Raw genomic sequence first — 19053 nt, 5'->3', positions numbered from 1 at the left:
CTTTAGGTTTTGCGTGGTGTCATTTGTGCGCAGTGCCTCAGCCATTTTACAGAGAAAGCCAATTGCAGCCTGAAGAGGGAAGAAAGGTTTTCCGTCATGATTTGAAGAAAGAAATAACAGGCTGAAGTGTGTGGGGGAGGCGGGGGAATAGCCCAGAGAGTAGGGCTGGGCAAACTGTGCCAGCTAAAACTTCCTTTGGGCTCACCCTGCTAATTCAAGCTATCATGTGTTTTAACATTTATTTTCTATTCAGCCTTCATGGTTAGTGTTTAGTATTTGCGGAAATGAGCGTGAGCAGGAGTAGTAAAGGTCATAGAAGGAGTTAAGTGCTAACTTAAAAATATGGGAAGAGGTAAGTAGATTAAACAGCCTAATCCAGTCCTGCTGGACATGGACTGACCTCTTCATTAGAGCTGAAATCACTCATCGCCATAGTGGTGGGACCTGGTAGCTGCCAACTGGTTTGCTGAGGAGAGCGCTTAGATACCACGCTGACAGGGCTATGCTTGGCTGAGGACATGGGCCCTGTTTTGGGATGACCAAGTGATGTTCAACCTTATTCTTGCTTCTGCCAAGTTAAGGCCCTACTCATGTGAGCACCGAGGTTGAAGGACAGGTAATGGTGTTTTCCTGCAGCAGAGCTTCCTGCTTCTCTGCAATGCCTCCTTTCAACTGAGATGGCTCTTCGTGCTTTGTGAATTTATGGTCTTTTATTGGTATACACTAGAATGAAGGAAACTGACCATCAGGTAATATATCCACTGCATGAAAAGTAAAAACTCATGCAAACTGGATTTTCAACAAAATTTGGAGCAGTAAGTGTAAATTGTTGTACTGTTCCTGCCTTCGCAAGGAAAACTTGTTTGGGGCTGTAGTATGACAACGTACAGTGCTTATCATGCATGTGCTCACACCTGCTTCTCTTTTTCTAAAGCATAGGTTCCAGGGGTTGTGGTACTCATTAAGAGTGAGGCCTCATGCCCCAGTCTTCATTCAATTTCAGAGGACTGTGCTGCACACTAAGCGAATGACTCCCTACTATCTTAAACAAAATGAAGAGTGGCTGAGCACACTGTGGTATTCTGGACATAATAAAAAGGGGAAGGAACTGTGCTTTATCTACAGTAACCATTCTCACATTGCAGAGTAGAAACTCCTCCTCATCTCAGCACAAAGAGCAGGTAAGGAGAGCATCCTTTTCCAACCAGGAAGTTCTGAAGCCAAAAGTGAGTCACACGCCAAGCACAACTCACGCCTTGCAAGACATCAACAGGCAGCCATATCCTCACCTTCTGACTGTGCTGGGTGTTTGAAGATGAACGGAATAGAAAAGTGTCTTCAGACCATGGTAATGCAGGCCCGAGTAATTCTGTAAGATGGAGTTATAAAGTAGCAAAGGAAACAGGACTGCGGGAAGTAGGATAAATAAATCATGAATTAACCGAGTGTGGTAGGGACAAAGCTTTTACTGTGAAAAACTATGCTTTTTGTTTCACTTAGACATCCCTGACTGTCAGTAAAACCGCAGCTGAAAGAGAAGTCAGAGCTTTCTGAAGCCCTGCGCAGGGCACACGTTGCTGCAGGCACCCACCGCTCTGGGGCTGCCTTTCCTGGCAGCAGCTGGCTGCAGGCACAGGCAGTGCCAGCCCCTGCCAAGCTCACTGGGCCGCAAGGGTGGTAAAACAGCTGCCAGAGTATTGCCTAATGTTGTCTGGAAAGGTAGACTCACCACAGCCGCCGTGGGAAGCCTGGGGCACAGGGGTGGCAAGAGTGGCAGCTGGGTGGTGGCACGGGGAGCACAGTGGTACCTGATCCCTGCAGCACTGCCATCTTCCTGTCGCTGTCCTGTTGGCAGTTCCCAGCCAAAGTAACCCATGCACCTCCTTTCCTTGTTTAAGCAGGAGCTTTCCTTTCCAAGCTTTGTGCATTCCATGAAGACAAATTATTGCGCCTCTGGGAAAGGCGGTTCCCTGGGCTCTCTCCTTTGTTGCCATCTGCATTGCTTACCCCGTAAGTACCTCATCTGCCTCTTTGAAGTGGCAGCATTTCCCTTCATCTGAAATCTGTCTTGGGAGAAAAATTGGTCATTCCACTCAAAGCCAAGACTGAAGAACTGCCTGTGGTCAATTTCCTTGTTGCTTTCTGAGGAGCCACTGGCTCCCTACTTCTGGCAACGTCCCTTGCTCATGAGCACCTTCTGCTGCCATCCCCAGTGCATGCCTACCCCAGGCTGAGCATGGGCAGCTGCTGGGCAATGCCATGGGGGCACAGCGTGCAGCATGCCATCCAAAACACAGCTCCTGCATCCAAATTCAGACGTATGCTCAGATCAAAATTACAAGAAGGATTTTTCATTTGTGAAGGGCCAACTCCAAACCTGTGCAAGAGGAATGCTGCCATTTTTCCTCCGCCGTCTGCTTTTCTAGCATCTTTTATGGCATGGAGCTGGCTAACTGGTGCTGAAGCAGCCTTGTATGAACACAGAGCAGCAGTGGCATCGATGCCTCCAGCTGGGGCTCTCCGCATTGTTATTCCCCTCCCCTTTCCCAGCTCCCACTTCAGCGTGACTCAGAAGGGCCACCAGCAGTGAAGTGGAGAACTGCTCCAGAGCACCTGAACTCAAACCTGAGACGAGGGAGAAGACACAGCTGAAAAGGACGAGCGTGGAGAGTTTTAAATTAAAGAAAACAGGAGTTACCTTTGCATACCTATCACAACAGGGCAATAAGACCCTGTCAGAAATGTGTCCGTGCTCAGAAATGTGTCTGTGATTGCCAAGGGGCAGCAGATTTCAGCTGCTTTGGATCAACTCTGGTGTTTGAAAAAATCCTTTTTCTTGTGCTTGAATTTCTCTACCAGCTGCCCACAAGTCAGGGTTTCCCGGCCAGCAGCTCTCGCTGTTACCTGTTTTCACTGGCCTTGCTGTTTACCACATCAGAGTGCTTTTCTCCCTCTTAATCCCACATCAGTGGGATCCCACTAGTGCACACATGGGGTGGGCTGGGCACTGGGTCAGGGCGACAGTAAATGAATAAGCAGGGAGATGCATTCGCTCTGCTGAGGAAACAGAGAGGTCTGAAAAGCTGCCCAAAAATAACACAAGAGCTGCTGATCTCAGAGAAGAAAATAACTGAAAGCTGAAATGAAGGTATTGAAAATCAAAGCTTAAAATAAATGACAACTCATTAGACTAAATCTGAACTGTGCTAAAATTCTACCAGATGAAAAAGCTGCTATGGAAATAGTGCTGAGCAGCTGGGAATGGGACGAGCTGCCCTGGTTTCCTTCGGTCTCCGGAGCTGAGTGCTGCTGAGGAGTGCTTCCACTGCAACCCCAGACACGGCTCACAGCCACTGAGATGGGGAGGGCTGATTACAAAATGCCGCTACAAACATAAAGGGAGAGGTTCTCAGTCTCCAAGGGGCCGTAGAGCTGTTCTGAACCAGCACGCACCGGTTGTTTCCCATCCCCTCCCATTCCTAGAAGTCATAGGGAAGGAAATACAATTTGGATTGTCTGTATTTTTATTTTTATTTTAATTCTATTCTTGATCACGTTCAATAATAATTCAAAACAGAATGGGTCAAATCCAGTTCTAGTTGAAACAAGCTAGCCAACGAACCCGTACCGTTCGGGTCACTTGTCAGTGCCCAGCACAGGGCACGGAGCCTTCTCGGCCGCAGAAGGTAAGAAGGGCTCCAATAGTTTCTGGGGTGAGAGTGGGGCTCAGGGCACTGTTATTGCCTTCGGAGAAGCTGTAGATCCAAAAGCAGTATGTATGTATGTATGTATGTATGTATTTGTAACGTTTTAACAATCAAAACACAGAGTTTGAAAGCGACGCTCTTTTCCGTCCCCGGCGCACCGCAATGAGGTAATGCGGTGGGGAGCAGCTCGCAGTCCCGCTTCCCCGGGGACGACCTCCCAGCCGAGCTCCCGCGGCACCTGAGCGCGGCGGGGCCGGGCCGGGGCGGGCCCTCACATGCGCGGCGCCGCGGAAGCCATTGGCCGCCGCTGAACCGCGGGCGGCGCTGGGCCGGGCTGCCGGCAGCCGGTGCCGTCCGTGCGCCGGGCCATGCGGGTGCGCGTCGCACGCGGGGAGCGCGCTGCAGGGCGCCGCTAGGAGCCGAGCCCGCCCGGCCCGGCCCGGCCTCCCCTCGCCGCCCGCTAGCCGTCCGCATGGCAGTGCGGTGGGAGTGAGCGCCGCGGGAGCCAGCCGGAGCCCCGGGAAGGTGCGTGTCCGCGCTCGGCTCGGTTCGGCCCGAGGGGTCCCCGTCGCCCCTGGGCGCGGCGAGGCGGACGGCGGAGCCCCCGGCGGGGGCGGCGGAGGGACCTCGTGGGCGGCCCCGCGCCCGCCTCCCCGGTTTCCCGGCGATCCGTTCTTTCCTTATTACCTTTTCGTTTTATTTTCCGTTTTATTTCTGTTCGCTGTAATTCCGCCCTCGGAGCGGCCGGGCTCTGTCTGCCCACGTTCCCGCCGACGCCGCGCTCTCCGGGGCCGCACACGCCGCCGTCCCTCTGCCGGGCCCCGGGGCGCGCCCGCCGCACCGCGCTCCGTCCGCTGCGGCTCTGCGCGGGGTGCCGGAGCGGGGCCGCGCCGTGCGGGGGCAGCGGGGCAGCGCAGCTCTCGCCGGGCGCCGTTTTCTCGAGGCGCCCTCTCCGCCCTTCCCCTCTTCCCCTCTCCCCGGTACGCGGCGATACCCATCTCTCTTTTCTCGGCTCCCCGTGAGCCGGGCGCAGCCTCGCGACCTCCATTTCCCCCCGGCCCCTTTGGAAGCGCCGCCGCTGCCGCGCGGCGTACCGGCATCCCCCGGCGGGCGGCCCGAGGGGCGGTCCGGCAGTGCCCCGCGACCCCTCTCCCCCGCGGCAGGTTGCTGGGGCTGGAAAATGGAGGGCGGCGGCGGCGAGCGGCCCGCCGTGCGCTGGGGACGGCTCCGTGTACTTCCTGTAATGGTGGTGCTGAAAGTGATGTGCTGCTCGGCTCAGCCGCCGCCGCGGGGAGCGGAACGTCCTCGCTGCTCGCGCTGGGTGCGTGCCGCTCACCGGCATTGTCAGCTGCGGCGTTCAAAGCAACACGGGGAAAGAAGGGTTTTCTTGGCAGCGGTGGGAAGCGGCCATCCTTCCGCCTCTAGGGCTGGAGGTGGGGATGGCTGTGTCCCCTCGCTGGGGCACTGGATCGGAGCTATCAGAAGGCGTTCGCAGCCCAGGCAGGGTTGAGAGGTCCCCTTCTGTTTCTTTCCCTCTTCAGAGAAAGAAGAGAAAAACGCATTTCTTCAGGTTTCTTCAACTCGGGAGTAAGGGTTGGTGGTACAGGCAGCATAATTTGCACTTGATTGCCATCTTAAATGAATGCACCAAGGCTTGCTCCAAGGCCGGGGTCATGTTCGTTCTCTGTGATTTATAAATCCCCATGGATCTTTTGTTGTTGCGTGAAACCAATTTATGGGGCCCTGACCCAGGCATATGCTGCCCTGGCTGTATTTTCTGTGCTGTGCACCATTTTCTTTGATGTTTCTGTGCGAGCGTTGCCTTCATAGTAAACTCCTTTGGAGCTCTACTTGTATCTTGCCTGGTGTGAAGAACGCTTCTCTGCTATGTCTGCTGGGTCTGTGCTTTTGCACATAATAAAAAGGGGATATTGAAATCGACGCTGTTATTTGCTACCAGGGTCACTGAGATAGAGCTGCCAAGCTCACGGAGCCTAATCGAGGAGAGGCAGAGCAGGGAGCAGTGCTGAGCAGCGCTCCAGGCTGTGGGATGCAGATGCGCAGCAGGTATCTGCCCCGGGCCCAGCACCTTGGGAGGCAGCAGGCAGCTCAGTGCTGTGCTCAGCGCTGGAGTGGGAATCGAGAAGCAGCAGCACAGCAGCTGAGAATGCCAATGGAGAAAACGGTGCGTGCGTTCCTGTGGTCAGGAGCACTTGTGGCCACGTGTGCTGTGCTGGGTGCGGTTCTGTGAGAAGTGACTGCGCTGAGGCTTCCGGCATCCAAGCAGCTCTTCCCGCTTCTCCACATCTTCCTATTGCTCCCGTGCGATGTGTTCAGGTCCCATTCAAACCCTGCTGAGGGCAGAGCACATAAATGGACACTGAACCAAGCGCGCTGTCGCTGGCTGAGGTTCCCCTCATGTTGCTGGCTGTGTCAGCTCCTCGCTGGGCTGCCAGGGAGGCAGTGCTGGCTCAGCGCCTCGGCCGGGTCTGCGGTGCCTCCCCTGCTTCTCTGGCTGGGGATGTCGGCTGATCGCAGGGGACTGATGGGTTGGGTGTCCTTCCTGCGGCTGGGGCTGTTTGATCAGTGGGGCCGGCGATGGCGGTTTTACTGAGCGGTGGTTTAGTCACTAGCAGTGTCATGGGGGATGCCAGGAAACTGTTTTCTCAACTGGTTGCAAACAGAGGAGAGTTCTATGTAGTTACTGGTGTGATGGTTGGATTTGTTTTTGTTTTGTTGCCAAATAATGAACTTGAAAGGTTTTTTTTCTTTTCTAAAGTACCATCTGTATCTTCAACTGATTCATAAAAATACCTAAAACACAGTAAGCAGTATTTACCTTAGACCCAAATGCTACTACGTGAAATGGAAAGAATAAAACGTTAAGTTTCTGCAGTTGAAATTTCTCTTTTATTTTGTTGCATTGAAACTAGACTGCTCTGTTCTCCTTTTGCTTGTTTCGTTTTCTTTCTGTTTTATTTGACGTTATTATTTTTTTGTCTCTGCCACAGGGAGATTATACCATTATGCTATTGTTGTATCGAGGTAAATGGAAATAAGTTCAAAGTTTCTGGGGAAAATTATGTAAGGACTTTTTTGTGCTTTTTGCATAACTGATACATGAAACTTTTTTTTTTCTTAACAAGCAGTGAAAAGCCTGTGGACTTCACCGTGCAAAGACTTGTGGATATGACTAATTTTCTGCACATGTGCAGTCTCACATGCATGCTTGCAGAAGGTTCTCTGGGGTCACAGCAGCACTGCTTCATCTTGAAGTGTTTTCTCTTGGCGGTGGCGTCGAGCTGCCGTGGGCCTGGACCGGGAAGTATTTGCCAGAAAAAGGCTGAAGCACAGAGAAGGATGCCTGTGAAATACTATTTTCTAGGAACTACCAGCGTTGCATTCATAAGAGCTGATTACAGTTTTAAAGCAGTTCCACACCTCTCACCTTGAGGAGGCTTTGAAACGCGCTTTTTCAAAGTTTGGCTTTCCTGCACTGGGGATGGGTTTGGCTTGCGAGCTTTTGGTCTAAGCAAATTGAGTGCAATTTTCTTTTAACCGTGTAACAAAGAATAGGTACTGATTGCTTGCCAAACAATGTTTCCCCTCAGGGATTCCATGCAAATTTAGGAAAGAACAAAGCCAGCATTTCTAGTGTTTAACTTGATGAGAATCATCCTGGGGCTTGGCACGTTTCAAAGCAAAGTGCGTCACAAGTCAAGTTGGCACTTTCTAATGCCATCAGTAATACTCATTTCCACATCACCGAACTTCTTCCATCTTTCCCTCACCACAAATCTCTTTAAAAGATTTGAAGCTCTTATTGGTTATTTCTGTATTCTTTTCAACAGTATTCTTCCAGTCAGGCTCCCTCCAGGAGTGGATAGAGAAGGCAGCTCAAAGACTGTTGTGGAGTGCCTTCCCAAGTGCTCAGGAGGCATCCTTGGAAGGAGGAAGTTTGTTTTCTTGGAGTCACCCGGCAAAATGCCTTTTTCCCCAACACCCAGAGGGAAGCAGTGCTATGGAAGAGAGCTTGTCTGCGCCAAGAACCTGTTTGTTGGCACTGCTCTAAAAGAAACACCTCCCCTTTTCTTCCTCCTTCTTGTGTGTAAACCAGGCTGTGAAGGCATGTTGTTCATGTAATCTCAAAGCTGTTCCTGCCTGCAGTTTTCCTTTTTTCCACTTGAGCTCGTTCCTCAGAAGTGGTTCATTCTGAGTATGAGTATGAAGGTTTCTGAAATGATCCCTGTATGAAATACAGCCACCCTTTCGGAAGGAGGGAAGAGTTGTTTGTTCCTCACTTTTTTTTTTCCTTGCCTGAGACTTGGTGAAGCAGAACAAATAGCCATGCTGTAGGTGTGTGGCATCCAGCAGTGGGTGAGGGTAGCAGTCGCCTTTATTCCCTGTGGTCCTGCATTTTGTGTTGTCTGATCCACAGAAGAAATGGCCCAGTTCTTGTGACCCATCCTGCTTCTTGTTAGTGTTAAGATTGCACTCTCTCGGTGTGTGGTCTCCCTGTTAAACGAAGTTGGGCATCTCAGGTGTTCTGTCTCATGGAGGTCTGCCTTGAAGGCTAGGAAGCTGCAGTGGAAGCTTTCTTTTACCCAAAGAGTGGACATAACAGATAAATGTTATTGCTGCCTGTTGTTGTCAAATGGCTCTTAAAACTGAAAAAAAGGCTCAATTCCCGTAGCAGAGTTTCAAACAGCCTTAATATAAATCTCTTTCTCTTCACTTGCTCAGAGTTGTTCTGTCTGGGTCGTGTCTCTGTATTTCACCACTGCTGAGACCACATGTGGGGCTGCCCCATGCAGGTGTCCCTTGCTGTGTTGGGTGCATTACCTCCATTGCCCTATGGATCTGGCAGACATGAGGAGATTGACAGTAGACAGTGTGCTGGATAGATCCATTATGTGAAGATTGGTCCAAATATGGTGACTCTTCAGAGCCTTTCCAGTGAAGCAGCAGGGCAGGCTCTTTCCCACCCCCACACAATTATATGACTGTAAAGGCTCAGCCAACTTGCAAAGAATGAAGTCCAAGGGGAAAAAAAAAAAAACATGCTAGTCAGCACTGAGATAAGACTTCTCTATGAAGTTGCTCTTATTGCCCTTGGGTTCTGCAGGAGACGGGGCTGCCGCACCTCATGTGTTTTCAAGCCTGGCTGATGCCATAGATGCCAGCGTGCCCCTAAAGGCAGTGTTGGTTTGTTGGTTTAGTTTGGGTAGGCTTTGTTTGAAGAACTTCATTTTTGCTGCAGCACTTTTCCAACTGCCGATTACAGCTGTAAGGAGAAAACACTGCATGTGGTGTCTCAGTGATGTATCTGTTCGTCAGCCATCACAGCATGGGGAGGAAGGGGCACCTACATGCTTCCAGTTGGTGTGAGATCTTAATGAAGAATGCCTGTGCCCTCAATAGCCCCGGTGTGAGCTTGCAAGAGCTGTGTGCCAGGAACAGAGAAGGCTGGGTAAACCTGTAGTACTTTAAGGTCAAAAGAGACACTGGTCATGCCAAGGAGATCTTGTGTGTACCTTCGTGTACGTATGTACAAAGTTGACTGTGGTGTCTTTTGTCTACAACAGGTATAGGTTGTGTTAAATACAATGATTAAAAAAACAAGCTTATACAACAGTACTTAGCTAGTCACTGAAAATAATCTTTTGGTTCAAAAGCTTCTTCTGTGAATATTAATATTTTATACAGAAGTATTATGTAATAGACATTTTGTCGTCTTTGCAGTCTTGCACAGAGGAACACGTTCTCCAGCTTGTGTCATTCTGGTTGTTCAGTGTCAATTTGCCCACTAAACCAATGCAAATGTCAATGAATGGTTTTTTAAAAAGTCCATCTTGCACATCTGTACATGGGGCTCTGTGTACAGACCATGGAAAGGGAGGGCAGGAATCAGGATCAGATGGTCACTGCCTCAAAACGTGAGTGAGAAGTGGGAAAGGTAATGAGTGTGCTGTCCATTTAAGCTCTGTAATGGTCACAGACACTTTCTGCATGCGTTAGCAATTGCTTTCATCAAGGATGCACAGAGGAACCAGACTTCACGCTTAGTCTGACTGGTGTTTAAAAATACAACCTCACAAATCTACATAGAGTTCCTCTCGGTGGCTGCCATCCAACTTACTTTCTGTCTAATTAAGTTAAGAAATAATGCTTGAGCTACCTTAGCCTGAAAGAGGAACTGACAAAAGGAACATGAAACTTCTTATGTGTTTGAATTTTGCTTTTCTTTTTTTTCAAAGTAACATTTGTTGTTCTATAATCTGCACTAAATTTCTTCGTTGTCTTAACTCATTGGTATTGTCAGTAGAGGGAAAGGGAAAACAGGCTCAGTAGTTCTGCTCCCCACCTCTCCTGTCCCTCTGACAACAACTGCACTGGCCCCTGGAATGAGGAAGCAGAGGAAGGCAGACACACAGGGCTGCAGGGCTGGGTGCTCAGTGTGAGTGCCCCAGTGGGCAGCTGGTAGCAGAGGGTCTGATAAGGGCAGTGGAGAGGAATGACTCTTGGGAGCAAGAGTAAGCTGAGAGTGAGGCAGCGGTGTACAGATAAAATGGGAACATGGAAAATGTTATTTGTACAAGACTCCAGTGGTTGAAAATCATGGTTGTGTTTTGTATTTGTTTGGTTTTAGTGTGATTTGATTGAAGATGTACCTAGATTGAAAGGTGAGTTAATGAAGCCATATTAGCATCAGTTGGTTTAACCAAAATGGATTTTTTAAAGGAACTGCTGAGCCAGTGTTGTGGTAGAACAAGAATGGTAAAGCATACGTGAGAACCAGAAAATAGAAACACCAAGTAGGCATTTGGAAATGCAAAAGATAATAGCAACAGTGTGGCAAAGGCAAGGAATTGGCATTGAGGTAAATCAATGAGGTAAACGTGAGTAAATGTAAAAAAATCTTGAAGCATTATTGTGCATAATCCTCTGTATGTGCAAAGCATGCTCGTGCTGCTCGTGCTGGGGGTGAGCTCTTCTCCAGCAGCAGGGCTGTGTGCTCCTGTCCAGGTGGCCAACTTCTGCTAAGTGAAGCTAGTCCAGAAGTGTACTGCAAAGCAATACAGACCTGTGTGTAGACTTACACATCCATTACAGCACATTTAGCTGGCACCTGTAGGCTTCCAGGCTGGACTGATAAGAGCCTGGCTTTACCCCCACCATATCTGTGCTGTAAAGCTGCAGTGTCCATGCGCAGGGCAGCCCAGAGCTGCAGGCTGGTAGGCAGCGTGTGGGCAGTGGGGTAAGGACAGACACAGCGCTGCTCCTCCGCTTCCCCTCCTCCCATCGCTTCCTCCATCTTGGGGCTTCCTCAACAGCTGCTTGCTGACTGAGCTTGTAAGGTCTTGTACTTAGCCTGCTGTGCTGTAAGGGACATAACGCCAGAGCTGCCACCGGTAGCCCCCACTCCTGCTGCCTGAGTCAGTGAGTGGGCTGCCCACAGTACGAAGGCATCCTGCCTGCTTCCCCAGTGGGTCTCGTTTTGCTGTGTCTTATTTGCCTTCCTCGCTCTGGAAGCGGCAGGGGAGGCATGAAAAAGAAGGGGCGGATGGTGAGCAGCCCCTGAAGTGGAGAGGTGACGTGGGAAACGCTGCCGCAGAGCTCAGGTGTGGGCTGCAGTCTGTGGGGTGGGAGCAGAAGCAGGGGGGTTCCTGGCCTGGCTGCAGCAGGCTGCTCACCCCACTGCAGGCCTGCTGCCCCGGGCCTTGTGCTTCACCCAGGCACAGCTGGGGAGCGGGCGGAGGCCTCTGGAGCAGCGGGGTAGCCTCCGTCGGCTGAAGCGGGTTGTGAAACCTCGCTGGGAGATAGCAGCAGAATCTGGTATTTATCTGGTTGGGTTACATGCTGCTTTTCACAATGCTTCTGGAGTAGGTTTCTGCACTGGCTTGGGGGTTTTCTTCGCTCGTGGTAGCGTGACATTTTTCCTGTTGTTGTTTGTCTTTCTCATGCAGCAACGAGGGAGGAAGATGGCATTTTAACCAAAGCGACTGTCAAATGTTGGCCGCTGGTTGGGCACTGGGAGAAGTGTGGAACTGAGAATTCCTCAGTTGTTGTGAAACTCAACCTTGTAATGAGTGAAACTGCTTCATTTGTAGTTATTGTATTAACTGAGTTCTTTTCCCTGAGATCTGTACCTCTTCCCCAAAATACTGACTTCTCTCACTTCTTTTTTTTTTTTTAACAGAATTCACAATAATTTGCTCTGCAAATGTGTCATCTGATTTCCTTTTATCACTGTGCTAGCAGTGATTGTTTCTGTACTAAGCACGAGAGAAGTAGTGCTTTTATTAGTGGAAAGAGACGTTTGATTGAGTGACTGCACAAATGGAGCTGCACATCGGCTGCAGTGTACAGGACATGGTGTGTGGTGGTGGCACGTGCTGTGCCGGAGGTGCCTGGTGGCTGGACGGGGTGCTGCCATAGCCCAGTGATTTACATGGCATTTCCTATTCTAGTATTAGTATTTTTATTTCTTTAACCAAAATCTTATTCTTGAGTGGTTTTTCTTGTGATTTGTTTCCTTCCACCCCTCCTCCAGGTATGTTCCAATTTGTGTGCTTCTTCGGCCCTGGGAAGGGGATGAAGCTGGTGGTGGACCTCAGCTGGCTTTCAGATTGAAACAGAACTCATCTGCGGCAGCTTTTCTTCTCTTCATGCCGCACTGTTGTGGTCCTGGTGCTTAGCCTCTGCTGACACCTCTCCTTAAAGGCTGATGTGTTTTCCAAAAACACAGCGCTTTTGCTTTGGCAGTGGGAACTGCCTTTGCCTTCTGTTTTCAAGAGCAGATTGTTGCCTTTGGCATGGCTGCAGAGGAGAGGCTGAGGTATGGCAAACCCTTCTGCTGTGGATCTGTGACCTCGCAGGAGAGGTTACGGAAACAGCCAAGGGGAACGGCCCTGCGGCCGTCAGAGCGTTCTCTGTCAGAGCTCAAGTACACTCCAAAGGTCTGTCCTGAAACTGCTCACTGCAGATGTTTGTGTTCAGTCCGGGCTTTTTTTCCCATGTATTTAAAAGCAACAAACAAACTCTGAAGCCTCTGTTTCTGGTGCTGCAAAGAAAGCAAGTTCTCCCAAGGGACCACTTGGCCACTTTGCAATCCCCAGCCCCTCTGATGGAGGGAAAGGAAAGCCCTTGCAATTTCTGCCCTGTAATTTCCTGGTATTCTTGATAATAGCACCTTCCCATCTCTCTATGCAGGTCCCCGTGTGCAGCAGGGCCTGGTGCAGCAGCTCCCTGAGGGCTGCAAGGTGGGCTGTGCTGGGAGTGCAGCAGCTCTGGGCGCTGGCTGTGAAGTGACATCAGCACACCTAGCAGCTTGCTCCATGTTGGCTGATTGGAGGCAATTACTGTAAAATACTTGATTTATAACGAGGCATACTTAAAAAGCAGCAAATGAAAATAAATACTCATGAATAACGTGCTGACACGTGGCTGCTGGCTTTGCTGAGCTGCTGCTTTCTGTCCATGGACTCCGCTCAGCCTGAGCAGCTGGAGAGGACCAGAAGGCAACTCATTTAGGATATTTCTGAAATTATTAATATGAAGTTGTGCTCAGCCTTCCCCAGAGGCCAGGGGTTGTGGTAAGAAGATGACCAATGCACCACTTCTGTGTCGTAGAGCGGTGTTTCTGTGACACCCTCCCCTCCCCCCCGTAGCAGTACCTCACCTGGCTGCTTTGATTCACATCTGTTTATTTTTACACAGGAAGCATCCGTGGCACTCCTCAACATGAGCCAGTGACCAGCAGCGCCTGGCGTGGTGTCACCAGAGCCTTCTGGAGCCACAGCTCAGCCCAGCTGCAGACAGAGGAGGGAGGAGGAAAGCACAGCCTGGTCAGGTACGGAGCTGGGAGCAGGGCAGATGCTGGCCTGAAGTGAGGTTGTGAATGATCCTTAATTTAGAAAAATGAAATACAAAGCTCTGTTCCTTAAGAACTGTTGCAAATGTCACACCGTGGCCCAGGAATGACATCTGTACCATCCCTGTGCCTGGTGTGGGTGCATACTGTAAGCTCCATTCTGTACTGGATTGGAGGTGAATGTAAACAGATGCAGATTCCTGCTTTCTGGGACATTTGATTTAGGTATTCAGTGTGTGATGCAGCTCAGTGCTTGCCAATACCTGTACCAAGGCTCCATGTGGGTTGGAAGGAATTGGCTGGGAATGCTCTTAGTAAGTGAATATTTAAGAGTGATTTCATGTCTTGAAGGACAGATATTTTTCTTTGTTAAGTGCCAGCTTTCAAGAAGCACAAAGTCATACAGTACAGAAAGGTAGCAGGCTGATGAGTTTTAGGACAAAACCAACTGTCAGCTTGCTAACTGTTTTTTTTTTCTTTTTTTTTCTTTCTGAGATTCCCTTAACTGTTCTGGGAAACTGGTATTTATTCTTGTGTGCACATCATTCAAACTGTCATGCATCCAGTGGGCTTTGTTAGGCTCATCTTTGATAAAGACAGTCAGAGAAGTTCAAGGTTTTGGTGTACTGTTTTTTTTTTTTTCCTTACATAACTACACTTTTCAGTTGATGTGGATCTCCTGTTCTGAGGACCATGTTCTGAAAAGACTCGTGCATATTCTCCATGCACATCAGAGATTCAGGAACAGGGCTACCACTCGTGCTGCTCACACCATAGTTGGGATGACAGCAGCCCACTATTTTCTTTTGGAGGGAAGTATTATCTGAAGAGGCACAGTGATTTTCACCTCGCATGATCCTTTCTTTCCAGAAACATCAGCATCTGTCCCTTAGATTGTCTGAATTTATTACAGTCACAGATACTACTTTTTATTTATTTACCCCACATCAAAAAAGTTGGATTTTGTTTAGATGTTTTGTTTTGAAAAATATTCTTAGTATTTCTGGGATGATTTCCTGCTCACTATGATTATACCTTTCCTGGCATGGTTAAAAAAGGGGAGTCTTTTTCTAGCATGCTGTGGGGAAGCCTTCACTGTTTTGTCTTGGGAAATAGGAATTAGCATTTATTTGATTCAACAATCAGCTTCCTGCTTCACAGGGAAGAGAGAGTGGTTCATCTGCCTGCAAACATCCCTCCTGTGGAGCGTCTTTGTTGGGGAGATAGAGGAAAGCTGGTAGTGACTGGGGAAATAGCTGCATAGCGGGATGAAGAGGGATTACTGAAGCATTACTAGAAAACGTATAGCTATGTGCAAGACCTCATGTACTCCGAGACAAGCTGACCTAAATTCTGCAGCCAAGCCTTCCTGGTTTCTGTATTGATGGGATGTGGCAGGCTGGATGGATAACCCGCAGCAGATCTGTGTTTAAAGGGAAAGAAAAAAAAAAAAAGGGCAGGGGAGAAATTTATATTTGAGTGTAAACACAGACAGGGCTGTCTTTATGACTGTGCTTAATCTGCCTAACACTTCTTCTTTTTTTGTTTGTTTCTTAACCATTAGTTCTCTACTCAATTTAAAGTACTTCTCATCAGGATGAGACTGTGGTATAAGTATTCTCATTAGGAAGAGTGGAGAGGTTCTTTAATCCTGGATTTAAAGTATGTGGATGGTTTCACCCGTTAGAGGCTTTTACAGATGGTTTAGTAAAGAAATGCTAGTATGCATTTTATATCAGTGTATCTTATCAGTAGAGAAGCAATTAACTGACCCAACACTTAATCATCCGTTGGAGGGTGTGTAGAATAAGGTTACTATTTGCTTGTCAAAAAATGGAATATCTTCCACGTATGTTTTGAAACTGTATGTTTATCTGTGAAGGTTATTATACACAAAAGCCCACGTAGGAAATGAAATGCCACCTGTGTCAAAATGAAGTTGTTGATTCTGACCTGCCTGCAGAGCTTTGCTGCTGTTACTGCTTATGGTAGCGTTGTGACTTTGCAGTTTGGTTTCTGCTGGCACAGACCTGGTGTGATGGCAGTCACTGTTTCCTTCCTCCCTTTTTCTGTGGACAGAAACTATACTGATGCAATACTCTCCTTCCCCTCAGCCCTCCCACATGCATGCTTTCTTTTAATGTGCCTCACCATTTCCTCCTGAGGTGCCCCTCTGGCAACAAGGGACTTTTCGGCTGGTGCTGCTTGAGCTGAGTTTGAAGAAAGGAGTGGTTTATGCATGCAGGAAAAAAAATGGCAGCCACTGGAAAGGTTTCTGCAGTAGGGTATTTGCTGGCAGAGTTGGGAAGCCTTCTCCTCACCAAAGAGGAGAGATTCTTGACTGGTACAGCTAAATCAGCAAAACATTGGTGTGTCAGGGGCTTTACTGTGTGAGTGTTCTGGTCTGGTGACTGGGATCAAGTGTGAGTGTAGTGTATACTATATATAAATTGACATCTGGAAACCCATTTCATGAGAGTGTAAGCTTTAAGCTCTTTTGAATTTAAGAGGAATTTCTGCAGCTGCAGACTGACAAAAGTGCCAGGGGAAATAATGATATCTTCAAACACAGCTCGTTTGTTTTAAGTCACATTTCACTGATGTGCTTTTAAAAACAGCTCGTTTGTATGAGCTATTTGTTTTACTTTATGCACACAGCAAGTGGCAGTGCCACTGGAAATAGAATGAAGTGGTCCTGAGGAAGGCAAAGATTTTCTTGGTTGTTTTCTTCCTTTAGTTCTTGCTGCAGCACCGGTGAGCAGGGCACGTGTTGTCCCTCTGTGTGGTGTAAAACAGAACACTAACTCTCTGGAGACAGGTAAATCAAATGGATTTACTTTGGTACGCATCAGCTCAGTCTGTGAGCAAACTGTAAGTGCACTGATACCACGTCAGGGTCAGCAGTGCTGGGAGTCCTTGGTTTTCTGTGTGCCGGAGCTGTGAGCCTGCAGCAGGAGGGGATGGTGGCAGTGGCTGCTTCTGAAAATAAAGGGAACGTGCTCTCACAGTAGCTTTGACTGTGACTCCCCCAGGGCAGAAATGTGTACTGAGGAGCTGTGTGTTTCTAAGTGACCCCAGGCTCTGGGATGGGGCTTTGCTGACTTCCTCACTGGTCTGCCTACTCCTGTGTTATGTGGTCTCTGATATCAGCCATGATGTCGGTGTTGCCCGTGGCCACTGAGGTGCTGGCAGTGCAGCTGCAGCCGGTTCCAGCCAGCTTCTGCTGGGTCAGAGCCAATCGCACCGGTTGTTGGAGCCCACAGCGCTGGGCGGTAGGCAGGGCAGCAGGCAGTGCGGCCTGGGTGGGAGGAGAGGCCGCTGCTCTGCAGGGGTGTGAGGCACGTGGTGGCCTCTTGGAGACAGAGAGCTTGGCTCCAGAACGTTGCTCTGCCACTCCATTCCTCAGAGGAACAGGAAACACAGTGAGAAAAGGCTCGAGGGTTGGGATAAGGACAGGAAGATGGCTCACCAGTTGCCATCACAGGCAACAGACTTAGCATAAGGGAGATTAATGTGGTTTATTACATGTTGGTAACAGATGAGAGCAGTGAGAACTAAAAACACCTTCCTCTCATCCACCCTCTCCAGCCTCCTGCCCCCAAATGGCACAGGGGAATGGGGAATAGGGTTGCAGTCAGCCCCTAACGCTTTGTCCCTGGTCACTTTCTGCCCCTGCTTCATGTGGTGTCCCTCCCATGGGATGCTGTCCTTCCCAAACTGATCCTGTGTGGGCTTCCCGTAGGCTGCAGCTCTCCAAGCATTGCTCCAACATGGCTCTGTACCACAGGGTCCATCCTTTAGGAGCGTGCTGCTCCAGCATAAGTCTCCACAGGAGGCTGCTCTCTGTGGGCTGTACCTCTTTCAGGCCACATCCGCTGCTGCACCATGGGCTCTTCCATGGCTGCACATGGAGATCTGCTCTGCATAGTGTCCATGGGCTGCAGGGGACAGCCTGCTCCTCCGTGGACCTCTCCTGGGCTGCAGGGAGCTTCTGCTCCGTGCCTGAAGCAGCTCCTGCCTTCCTCCTGCACTGACCTTGAAGGCTGAGGGCTTGTTTATCCCTCATTTTTTCTCTTTTTTTCTTCCAGCTGCTTTATTTCAGTGCTGCTAATTCAGTTGGAATTAGTTTGATCAGTAAAACATCAACCTCTTTCCCGTGCCCTTAACACTTTCCCAGGAGCTGGGCAGAGGAGTGTGAGTGGTAGAGCAGAGAGGTGTAGGATGGGGCAGCAGTGTGGAGCCAGGAACATGGCTAATGTGTTGGTTCAGTGCTGTGGATTCTGCTGTCCTGGGATGTGTACCTAGTGAGACAACCTGGCATGTCTGGCTATTAGCCTGATAAAATAATCAGGCTGCCAAGAAGTCCATCATTTTGTTAAGCATCGTTGGAGATTTATGGTGTGTTCATTCCTCTTTAATGCAGCTGATTTAAGATATGCAAATGTGTTTCCAGCGTTCTGGCTGTAGTTTCTCTCCTTACAACTCTTGTAATTTAACTTTTTTGTTTGTTTATTTTGCACTCCTGTTCTGTCTGAACCGAAGTTCAATCAGAAGGCAATATTGGAGAAGTTCTGTTCCTTCCACTAGAACAGTATGTATAGATAGACTGGGGGGGGGGTGGGAAGATGAGAACTGGTGTTCTCTTCCATAAGCATTTAGCAAAGCTAATTTCAGCTGTGACTTGTGTCCTTGTTGTAATTACTGGAGTTGTACCAAACTAAAAAGCCCAAAACCTGCTTTTCTTAGACATCTGGCTAAATCCTTACAGTAATATCCTAATGAGGGGAAGAACTGCTTCTATTTTCCTTGTATATTGGATAGACTTACATAGATAGCTAGTCGAATTAAGGTGTTTTTTCTACACAGTCACAAGTTTCTCGTTTGTGTGGGTTGCTCACAAATCTGTCTTAGTAGGAAGAGACAAACACTTGAAATAGAAGAACATGATGAGGCAAGGGCTGTCATGTGTTGGGTATATATTTTATGCCTGCGTGCTGAGGCTCTGACCTACAAGTGTTAAGCAATGATAAACAGCAGTAGCTGGCAGAGAGATTTGGTGTGCAAGAGCAACACCTGAAGCAACCTTTAATCCTTTCTCTGAAATGAGCCAGTTTAAAGGTTTCTGCTCCTCTAGGAGGGGTTGGACAAGTTGTCAGCCACATACTGCATGGCAGCGTGATCTTCAGCGGCCAGTTCCCTGACTGAATAATTGTCAGCAGTCATATGATTTAGTTACCTTATTTGATCTGCGGTTTTCTGCAAGTGTTGCAGTAATTCTTTTGAGTATGTATTAATTTTTCAGAAATAGTTGTCATAACAAGAGAAGCCAAAGTCACTAACATCTGAAAACAACAAAAACAGCAGAAGACTAGAAAGCCCCCAGCAACGAGTTATAATCTAGTCAACAACAGAGCTGCTTGCAACAAAAGGCACTCACTAAAGGGGAGATGGGATAGGAAAACCTGACAGCTA

At 48.9% G+C, this 19053-nt stretch overlaps 1 protein-coding gene across 4 annotated transcripts in view; it reads left to right on the top strand.

Moving 5' to 3' along the window:
* Positions 1-4070: 4070 nt before the first annotated feature.
* The window catches only part of LRRC8D (leucine rich repeat containing 8 family member D), a 49036-nt gene continuing 34053 nt past the window's right edge, over positions 4071-19053 (top strand). The window contains exons 1-2 of one of the 4 annotated variants that reach the window (XM_040704819.2): positions 4071-4232; positions 13428-13560. The gene's annotated coding sequence lies outside the window, so the exon portion shown is untranslated. Of the gene's footprint in view, positions 4233-13427; positions 13561-14731; positions 18173-19053 lie in introns of those variants that run through there. The other 3 variants (XM_015290659.4, XM_046944618.1, XM_046944617.1) reach the window with 3 other exon arrangements.

The sequence above is a fragment of the Gallus gallus genome, chromosome 8 (assembly GCF_016699485.2).
Source record: "Gallus gallus isolate bGalGal1 chromosome 8, bGalGal1.mat.broiler.GRCg7b, whole genome shotgun sequence".
NCBI lineage: Eukaryota > Metazoa > Chordata > Aves > Galliformes > Phasianidae > Gallus > Gallus gallus.
This window is presented reverse-complemented; position numbering and strand designations above follow the sequence as displayed.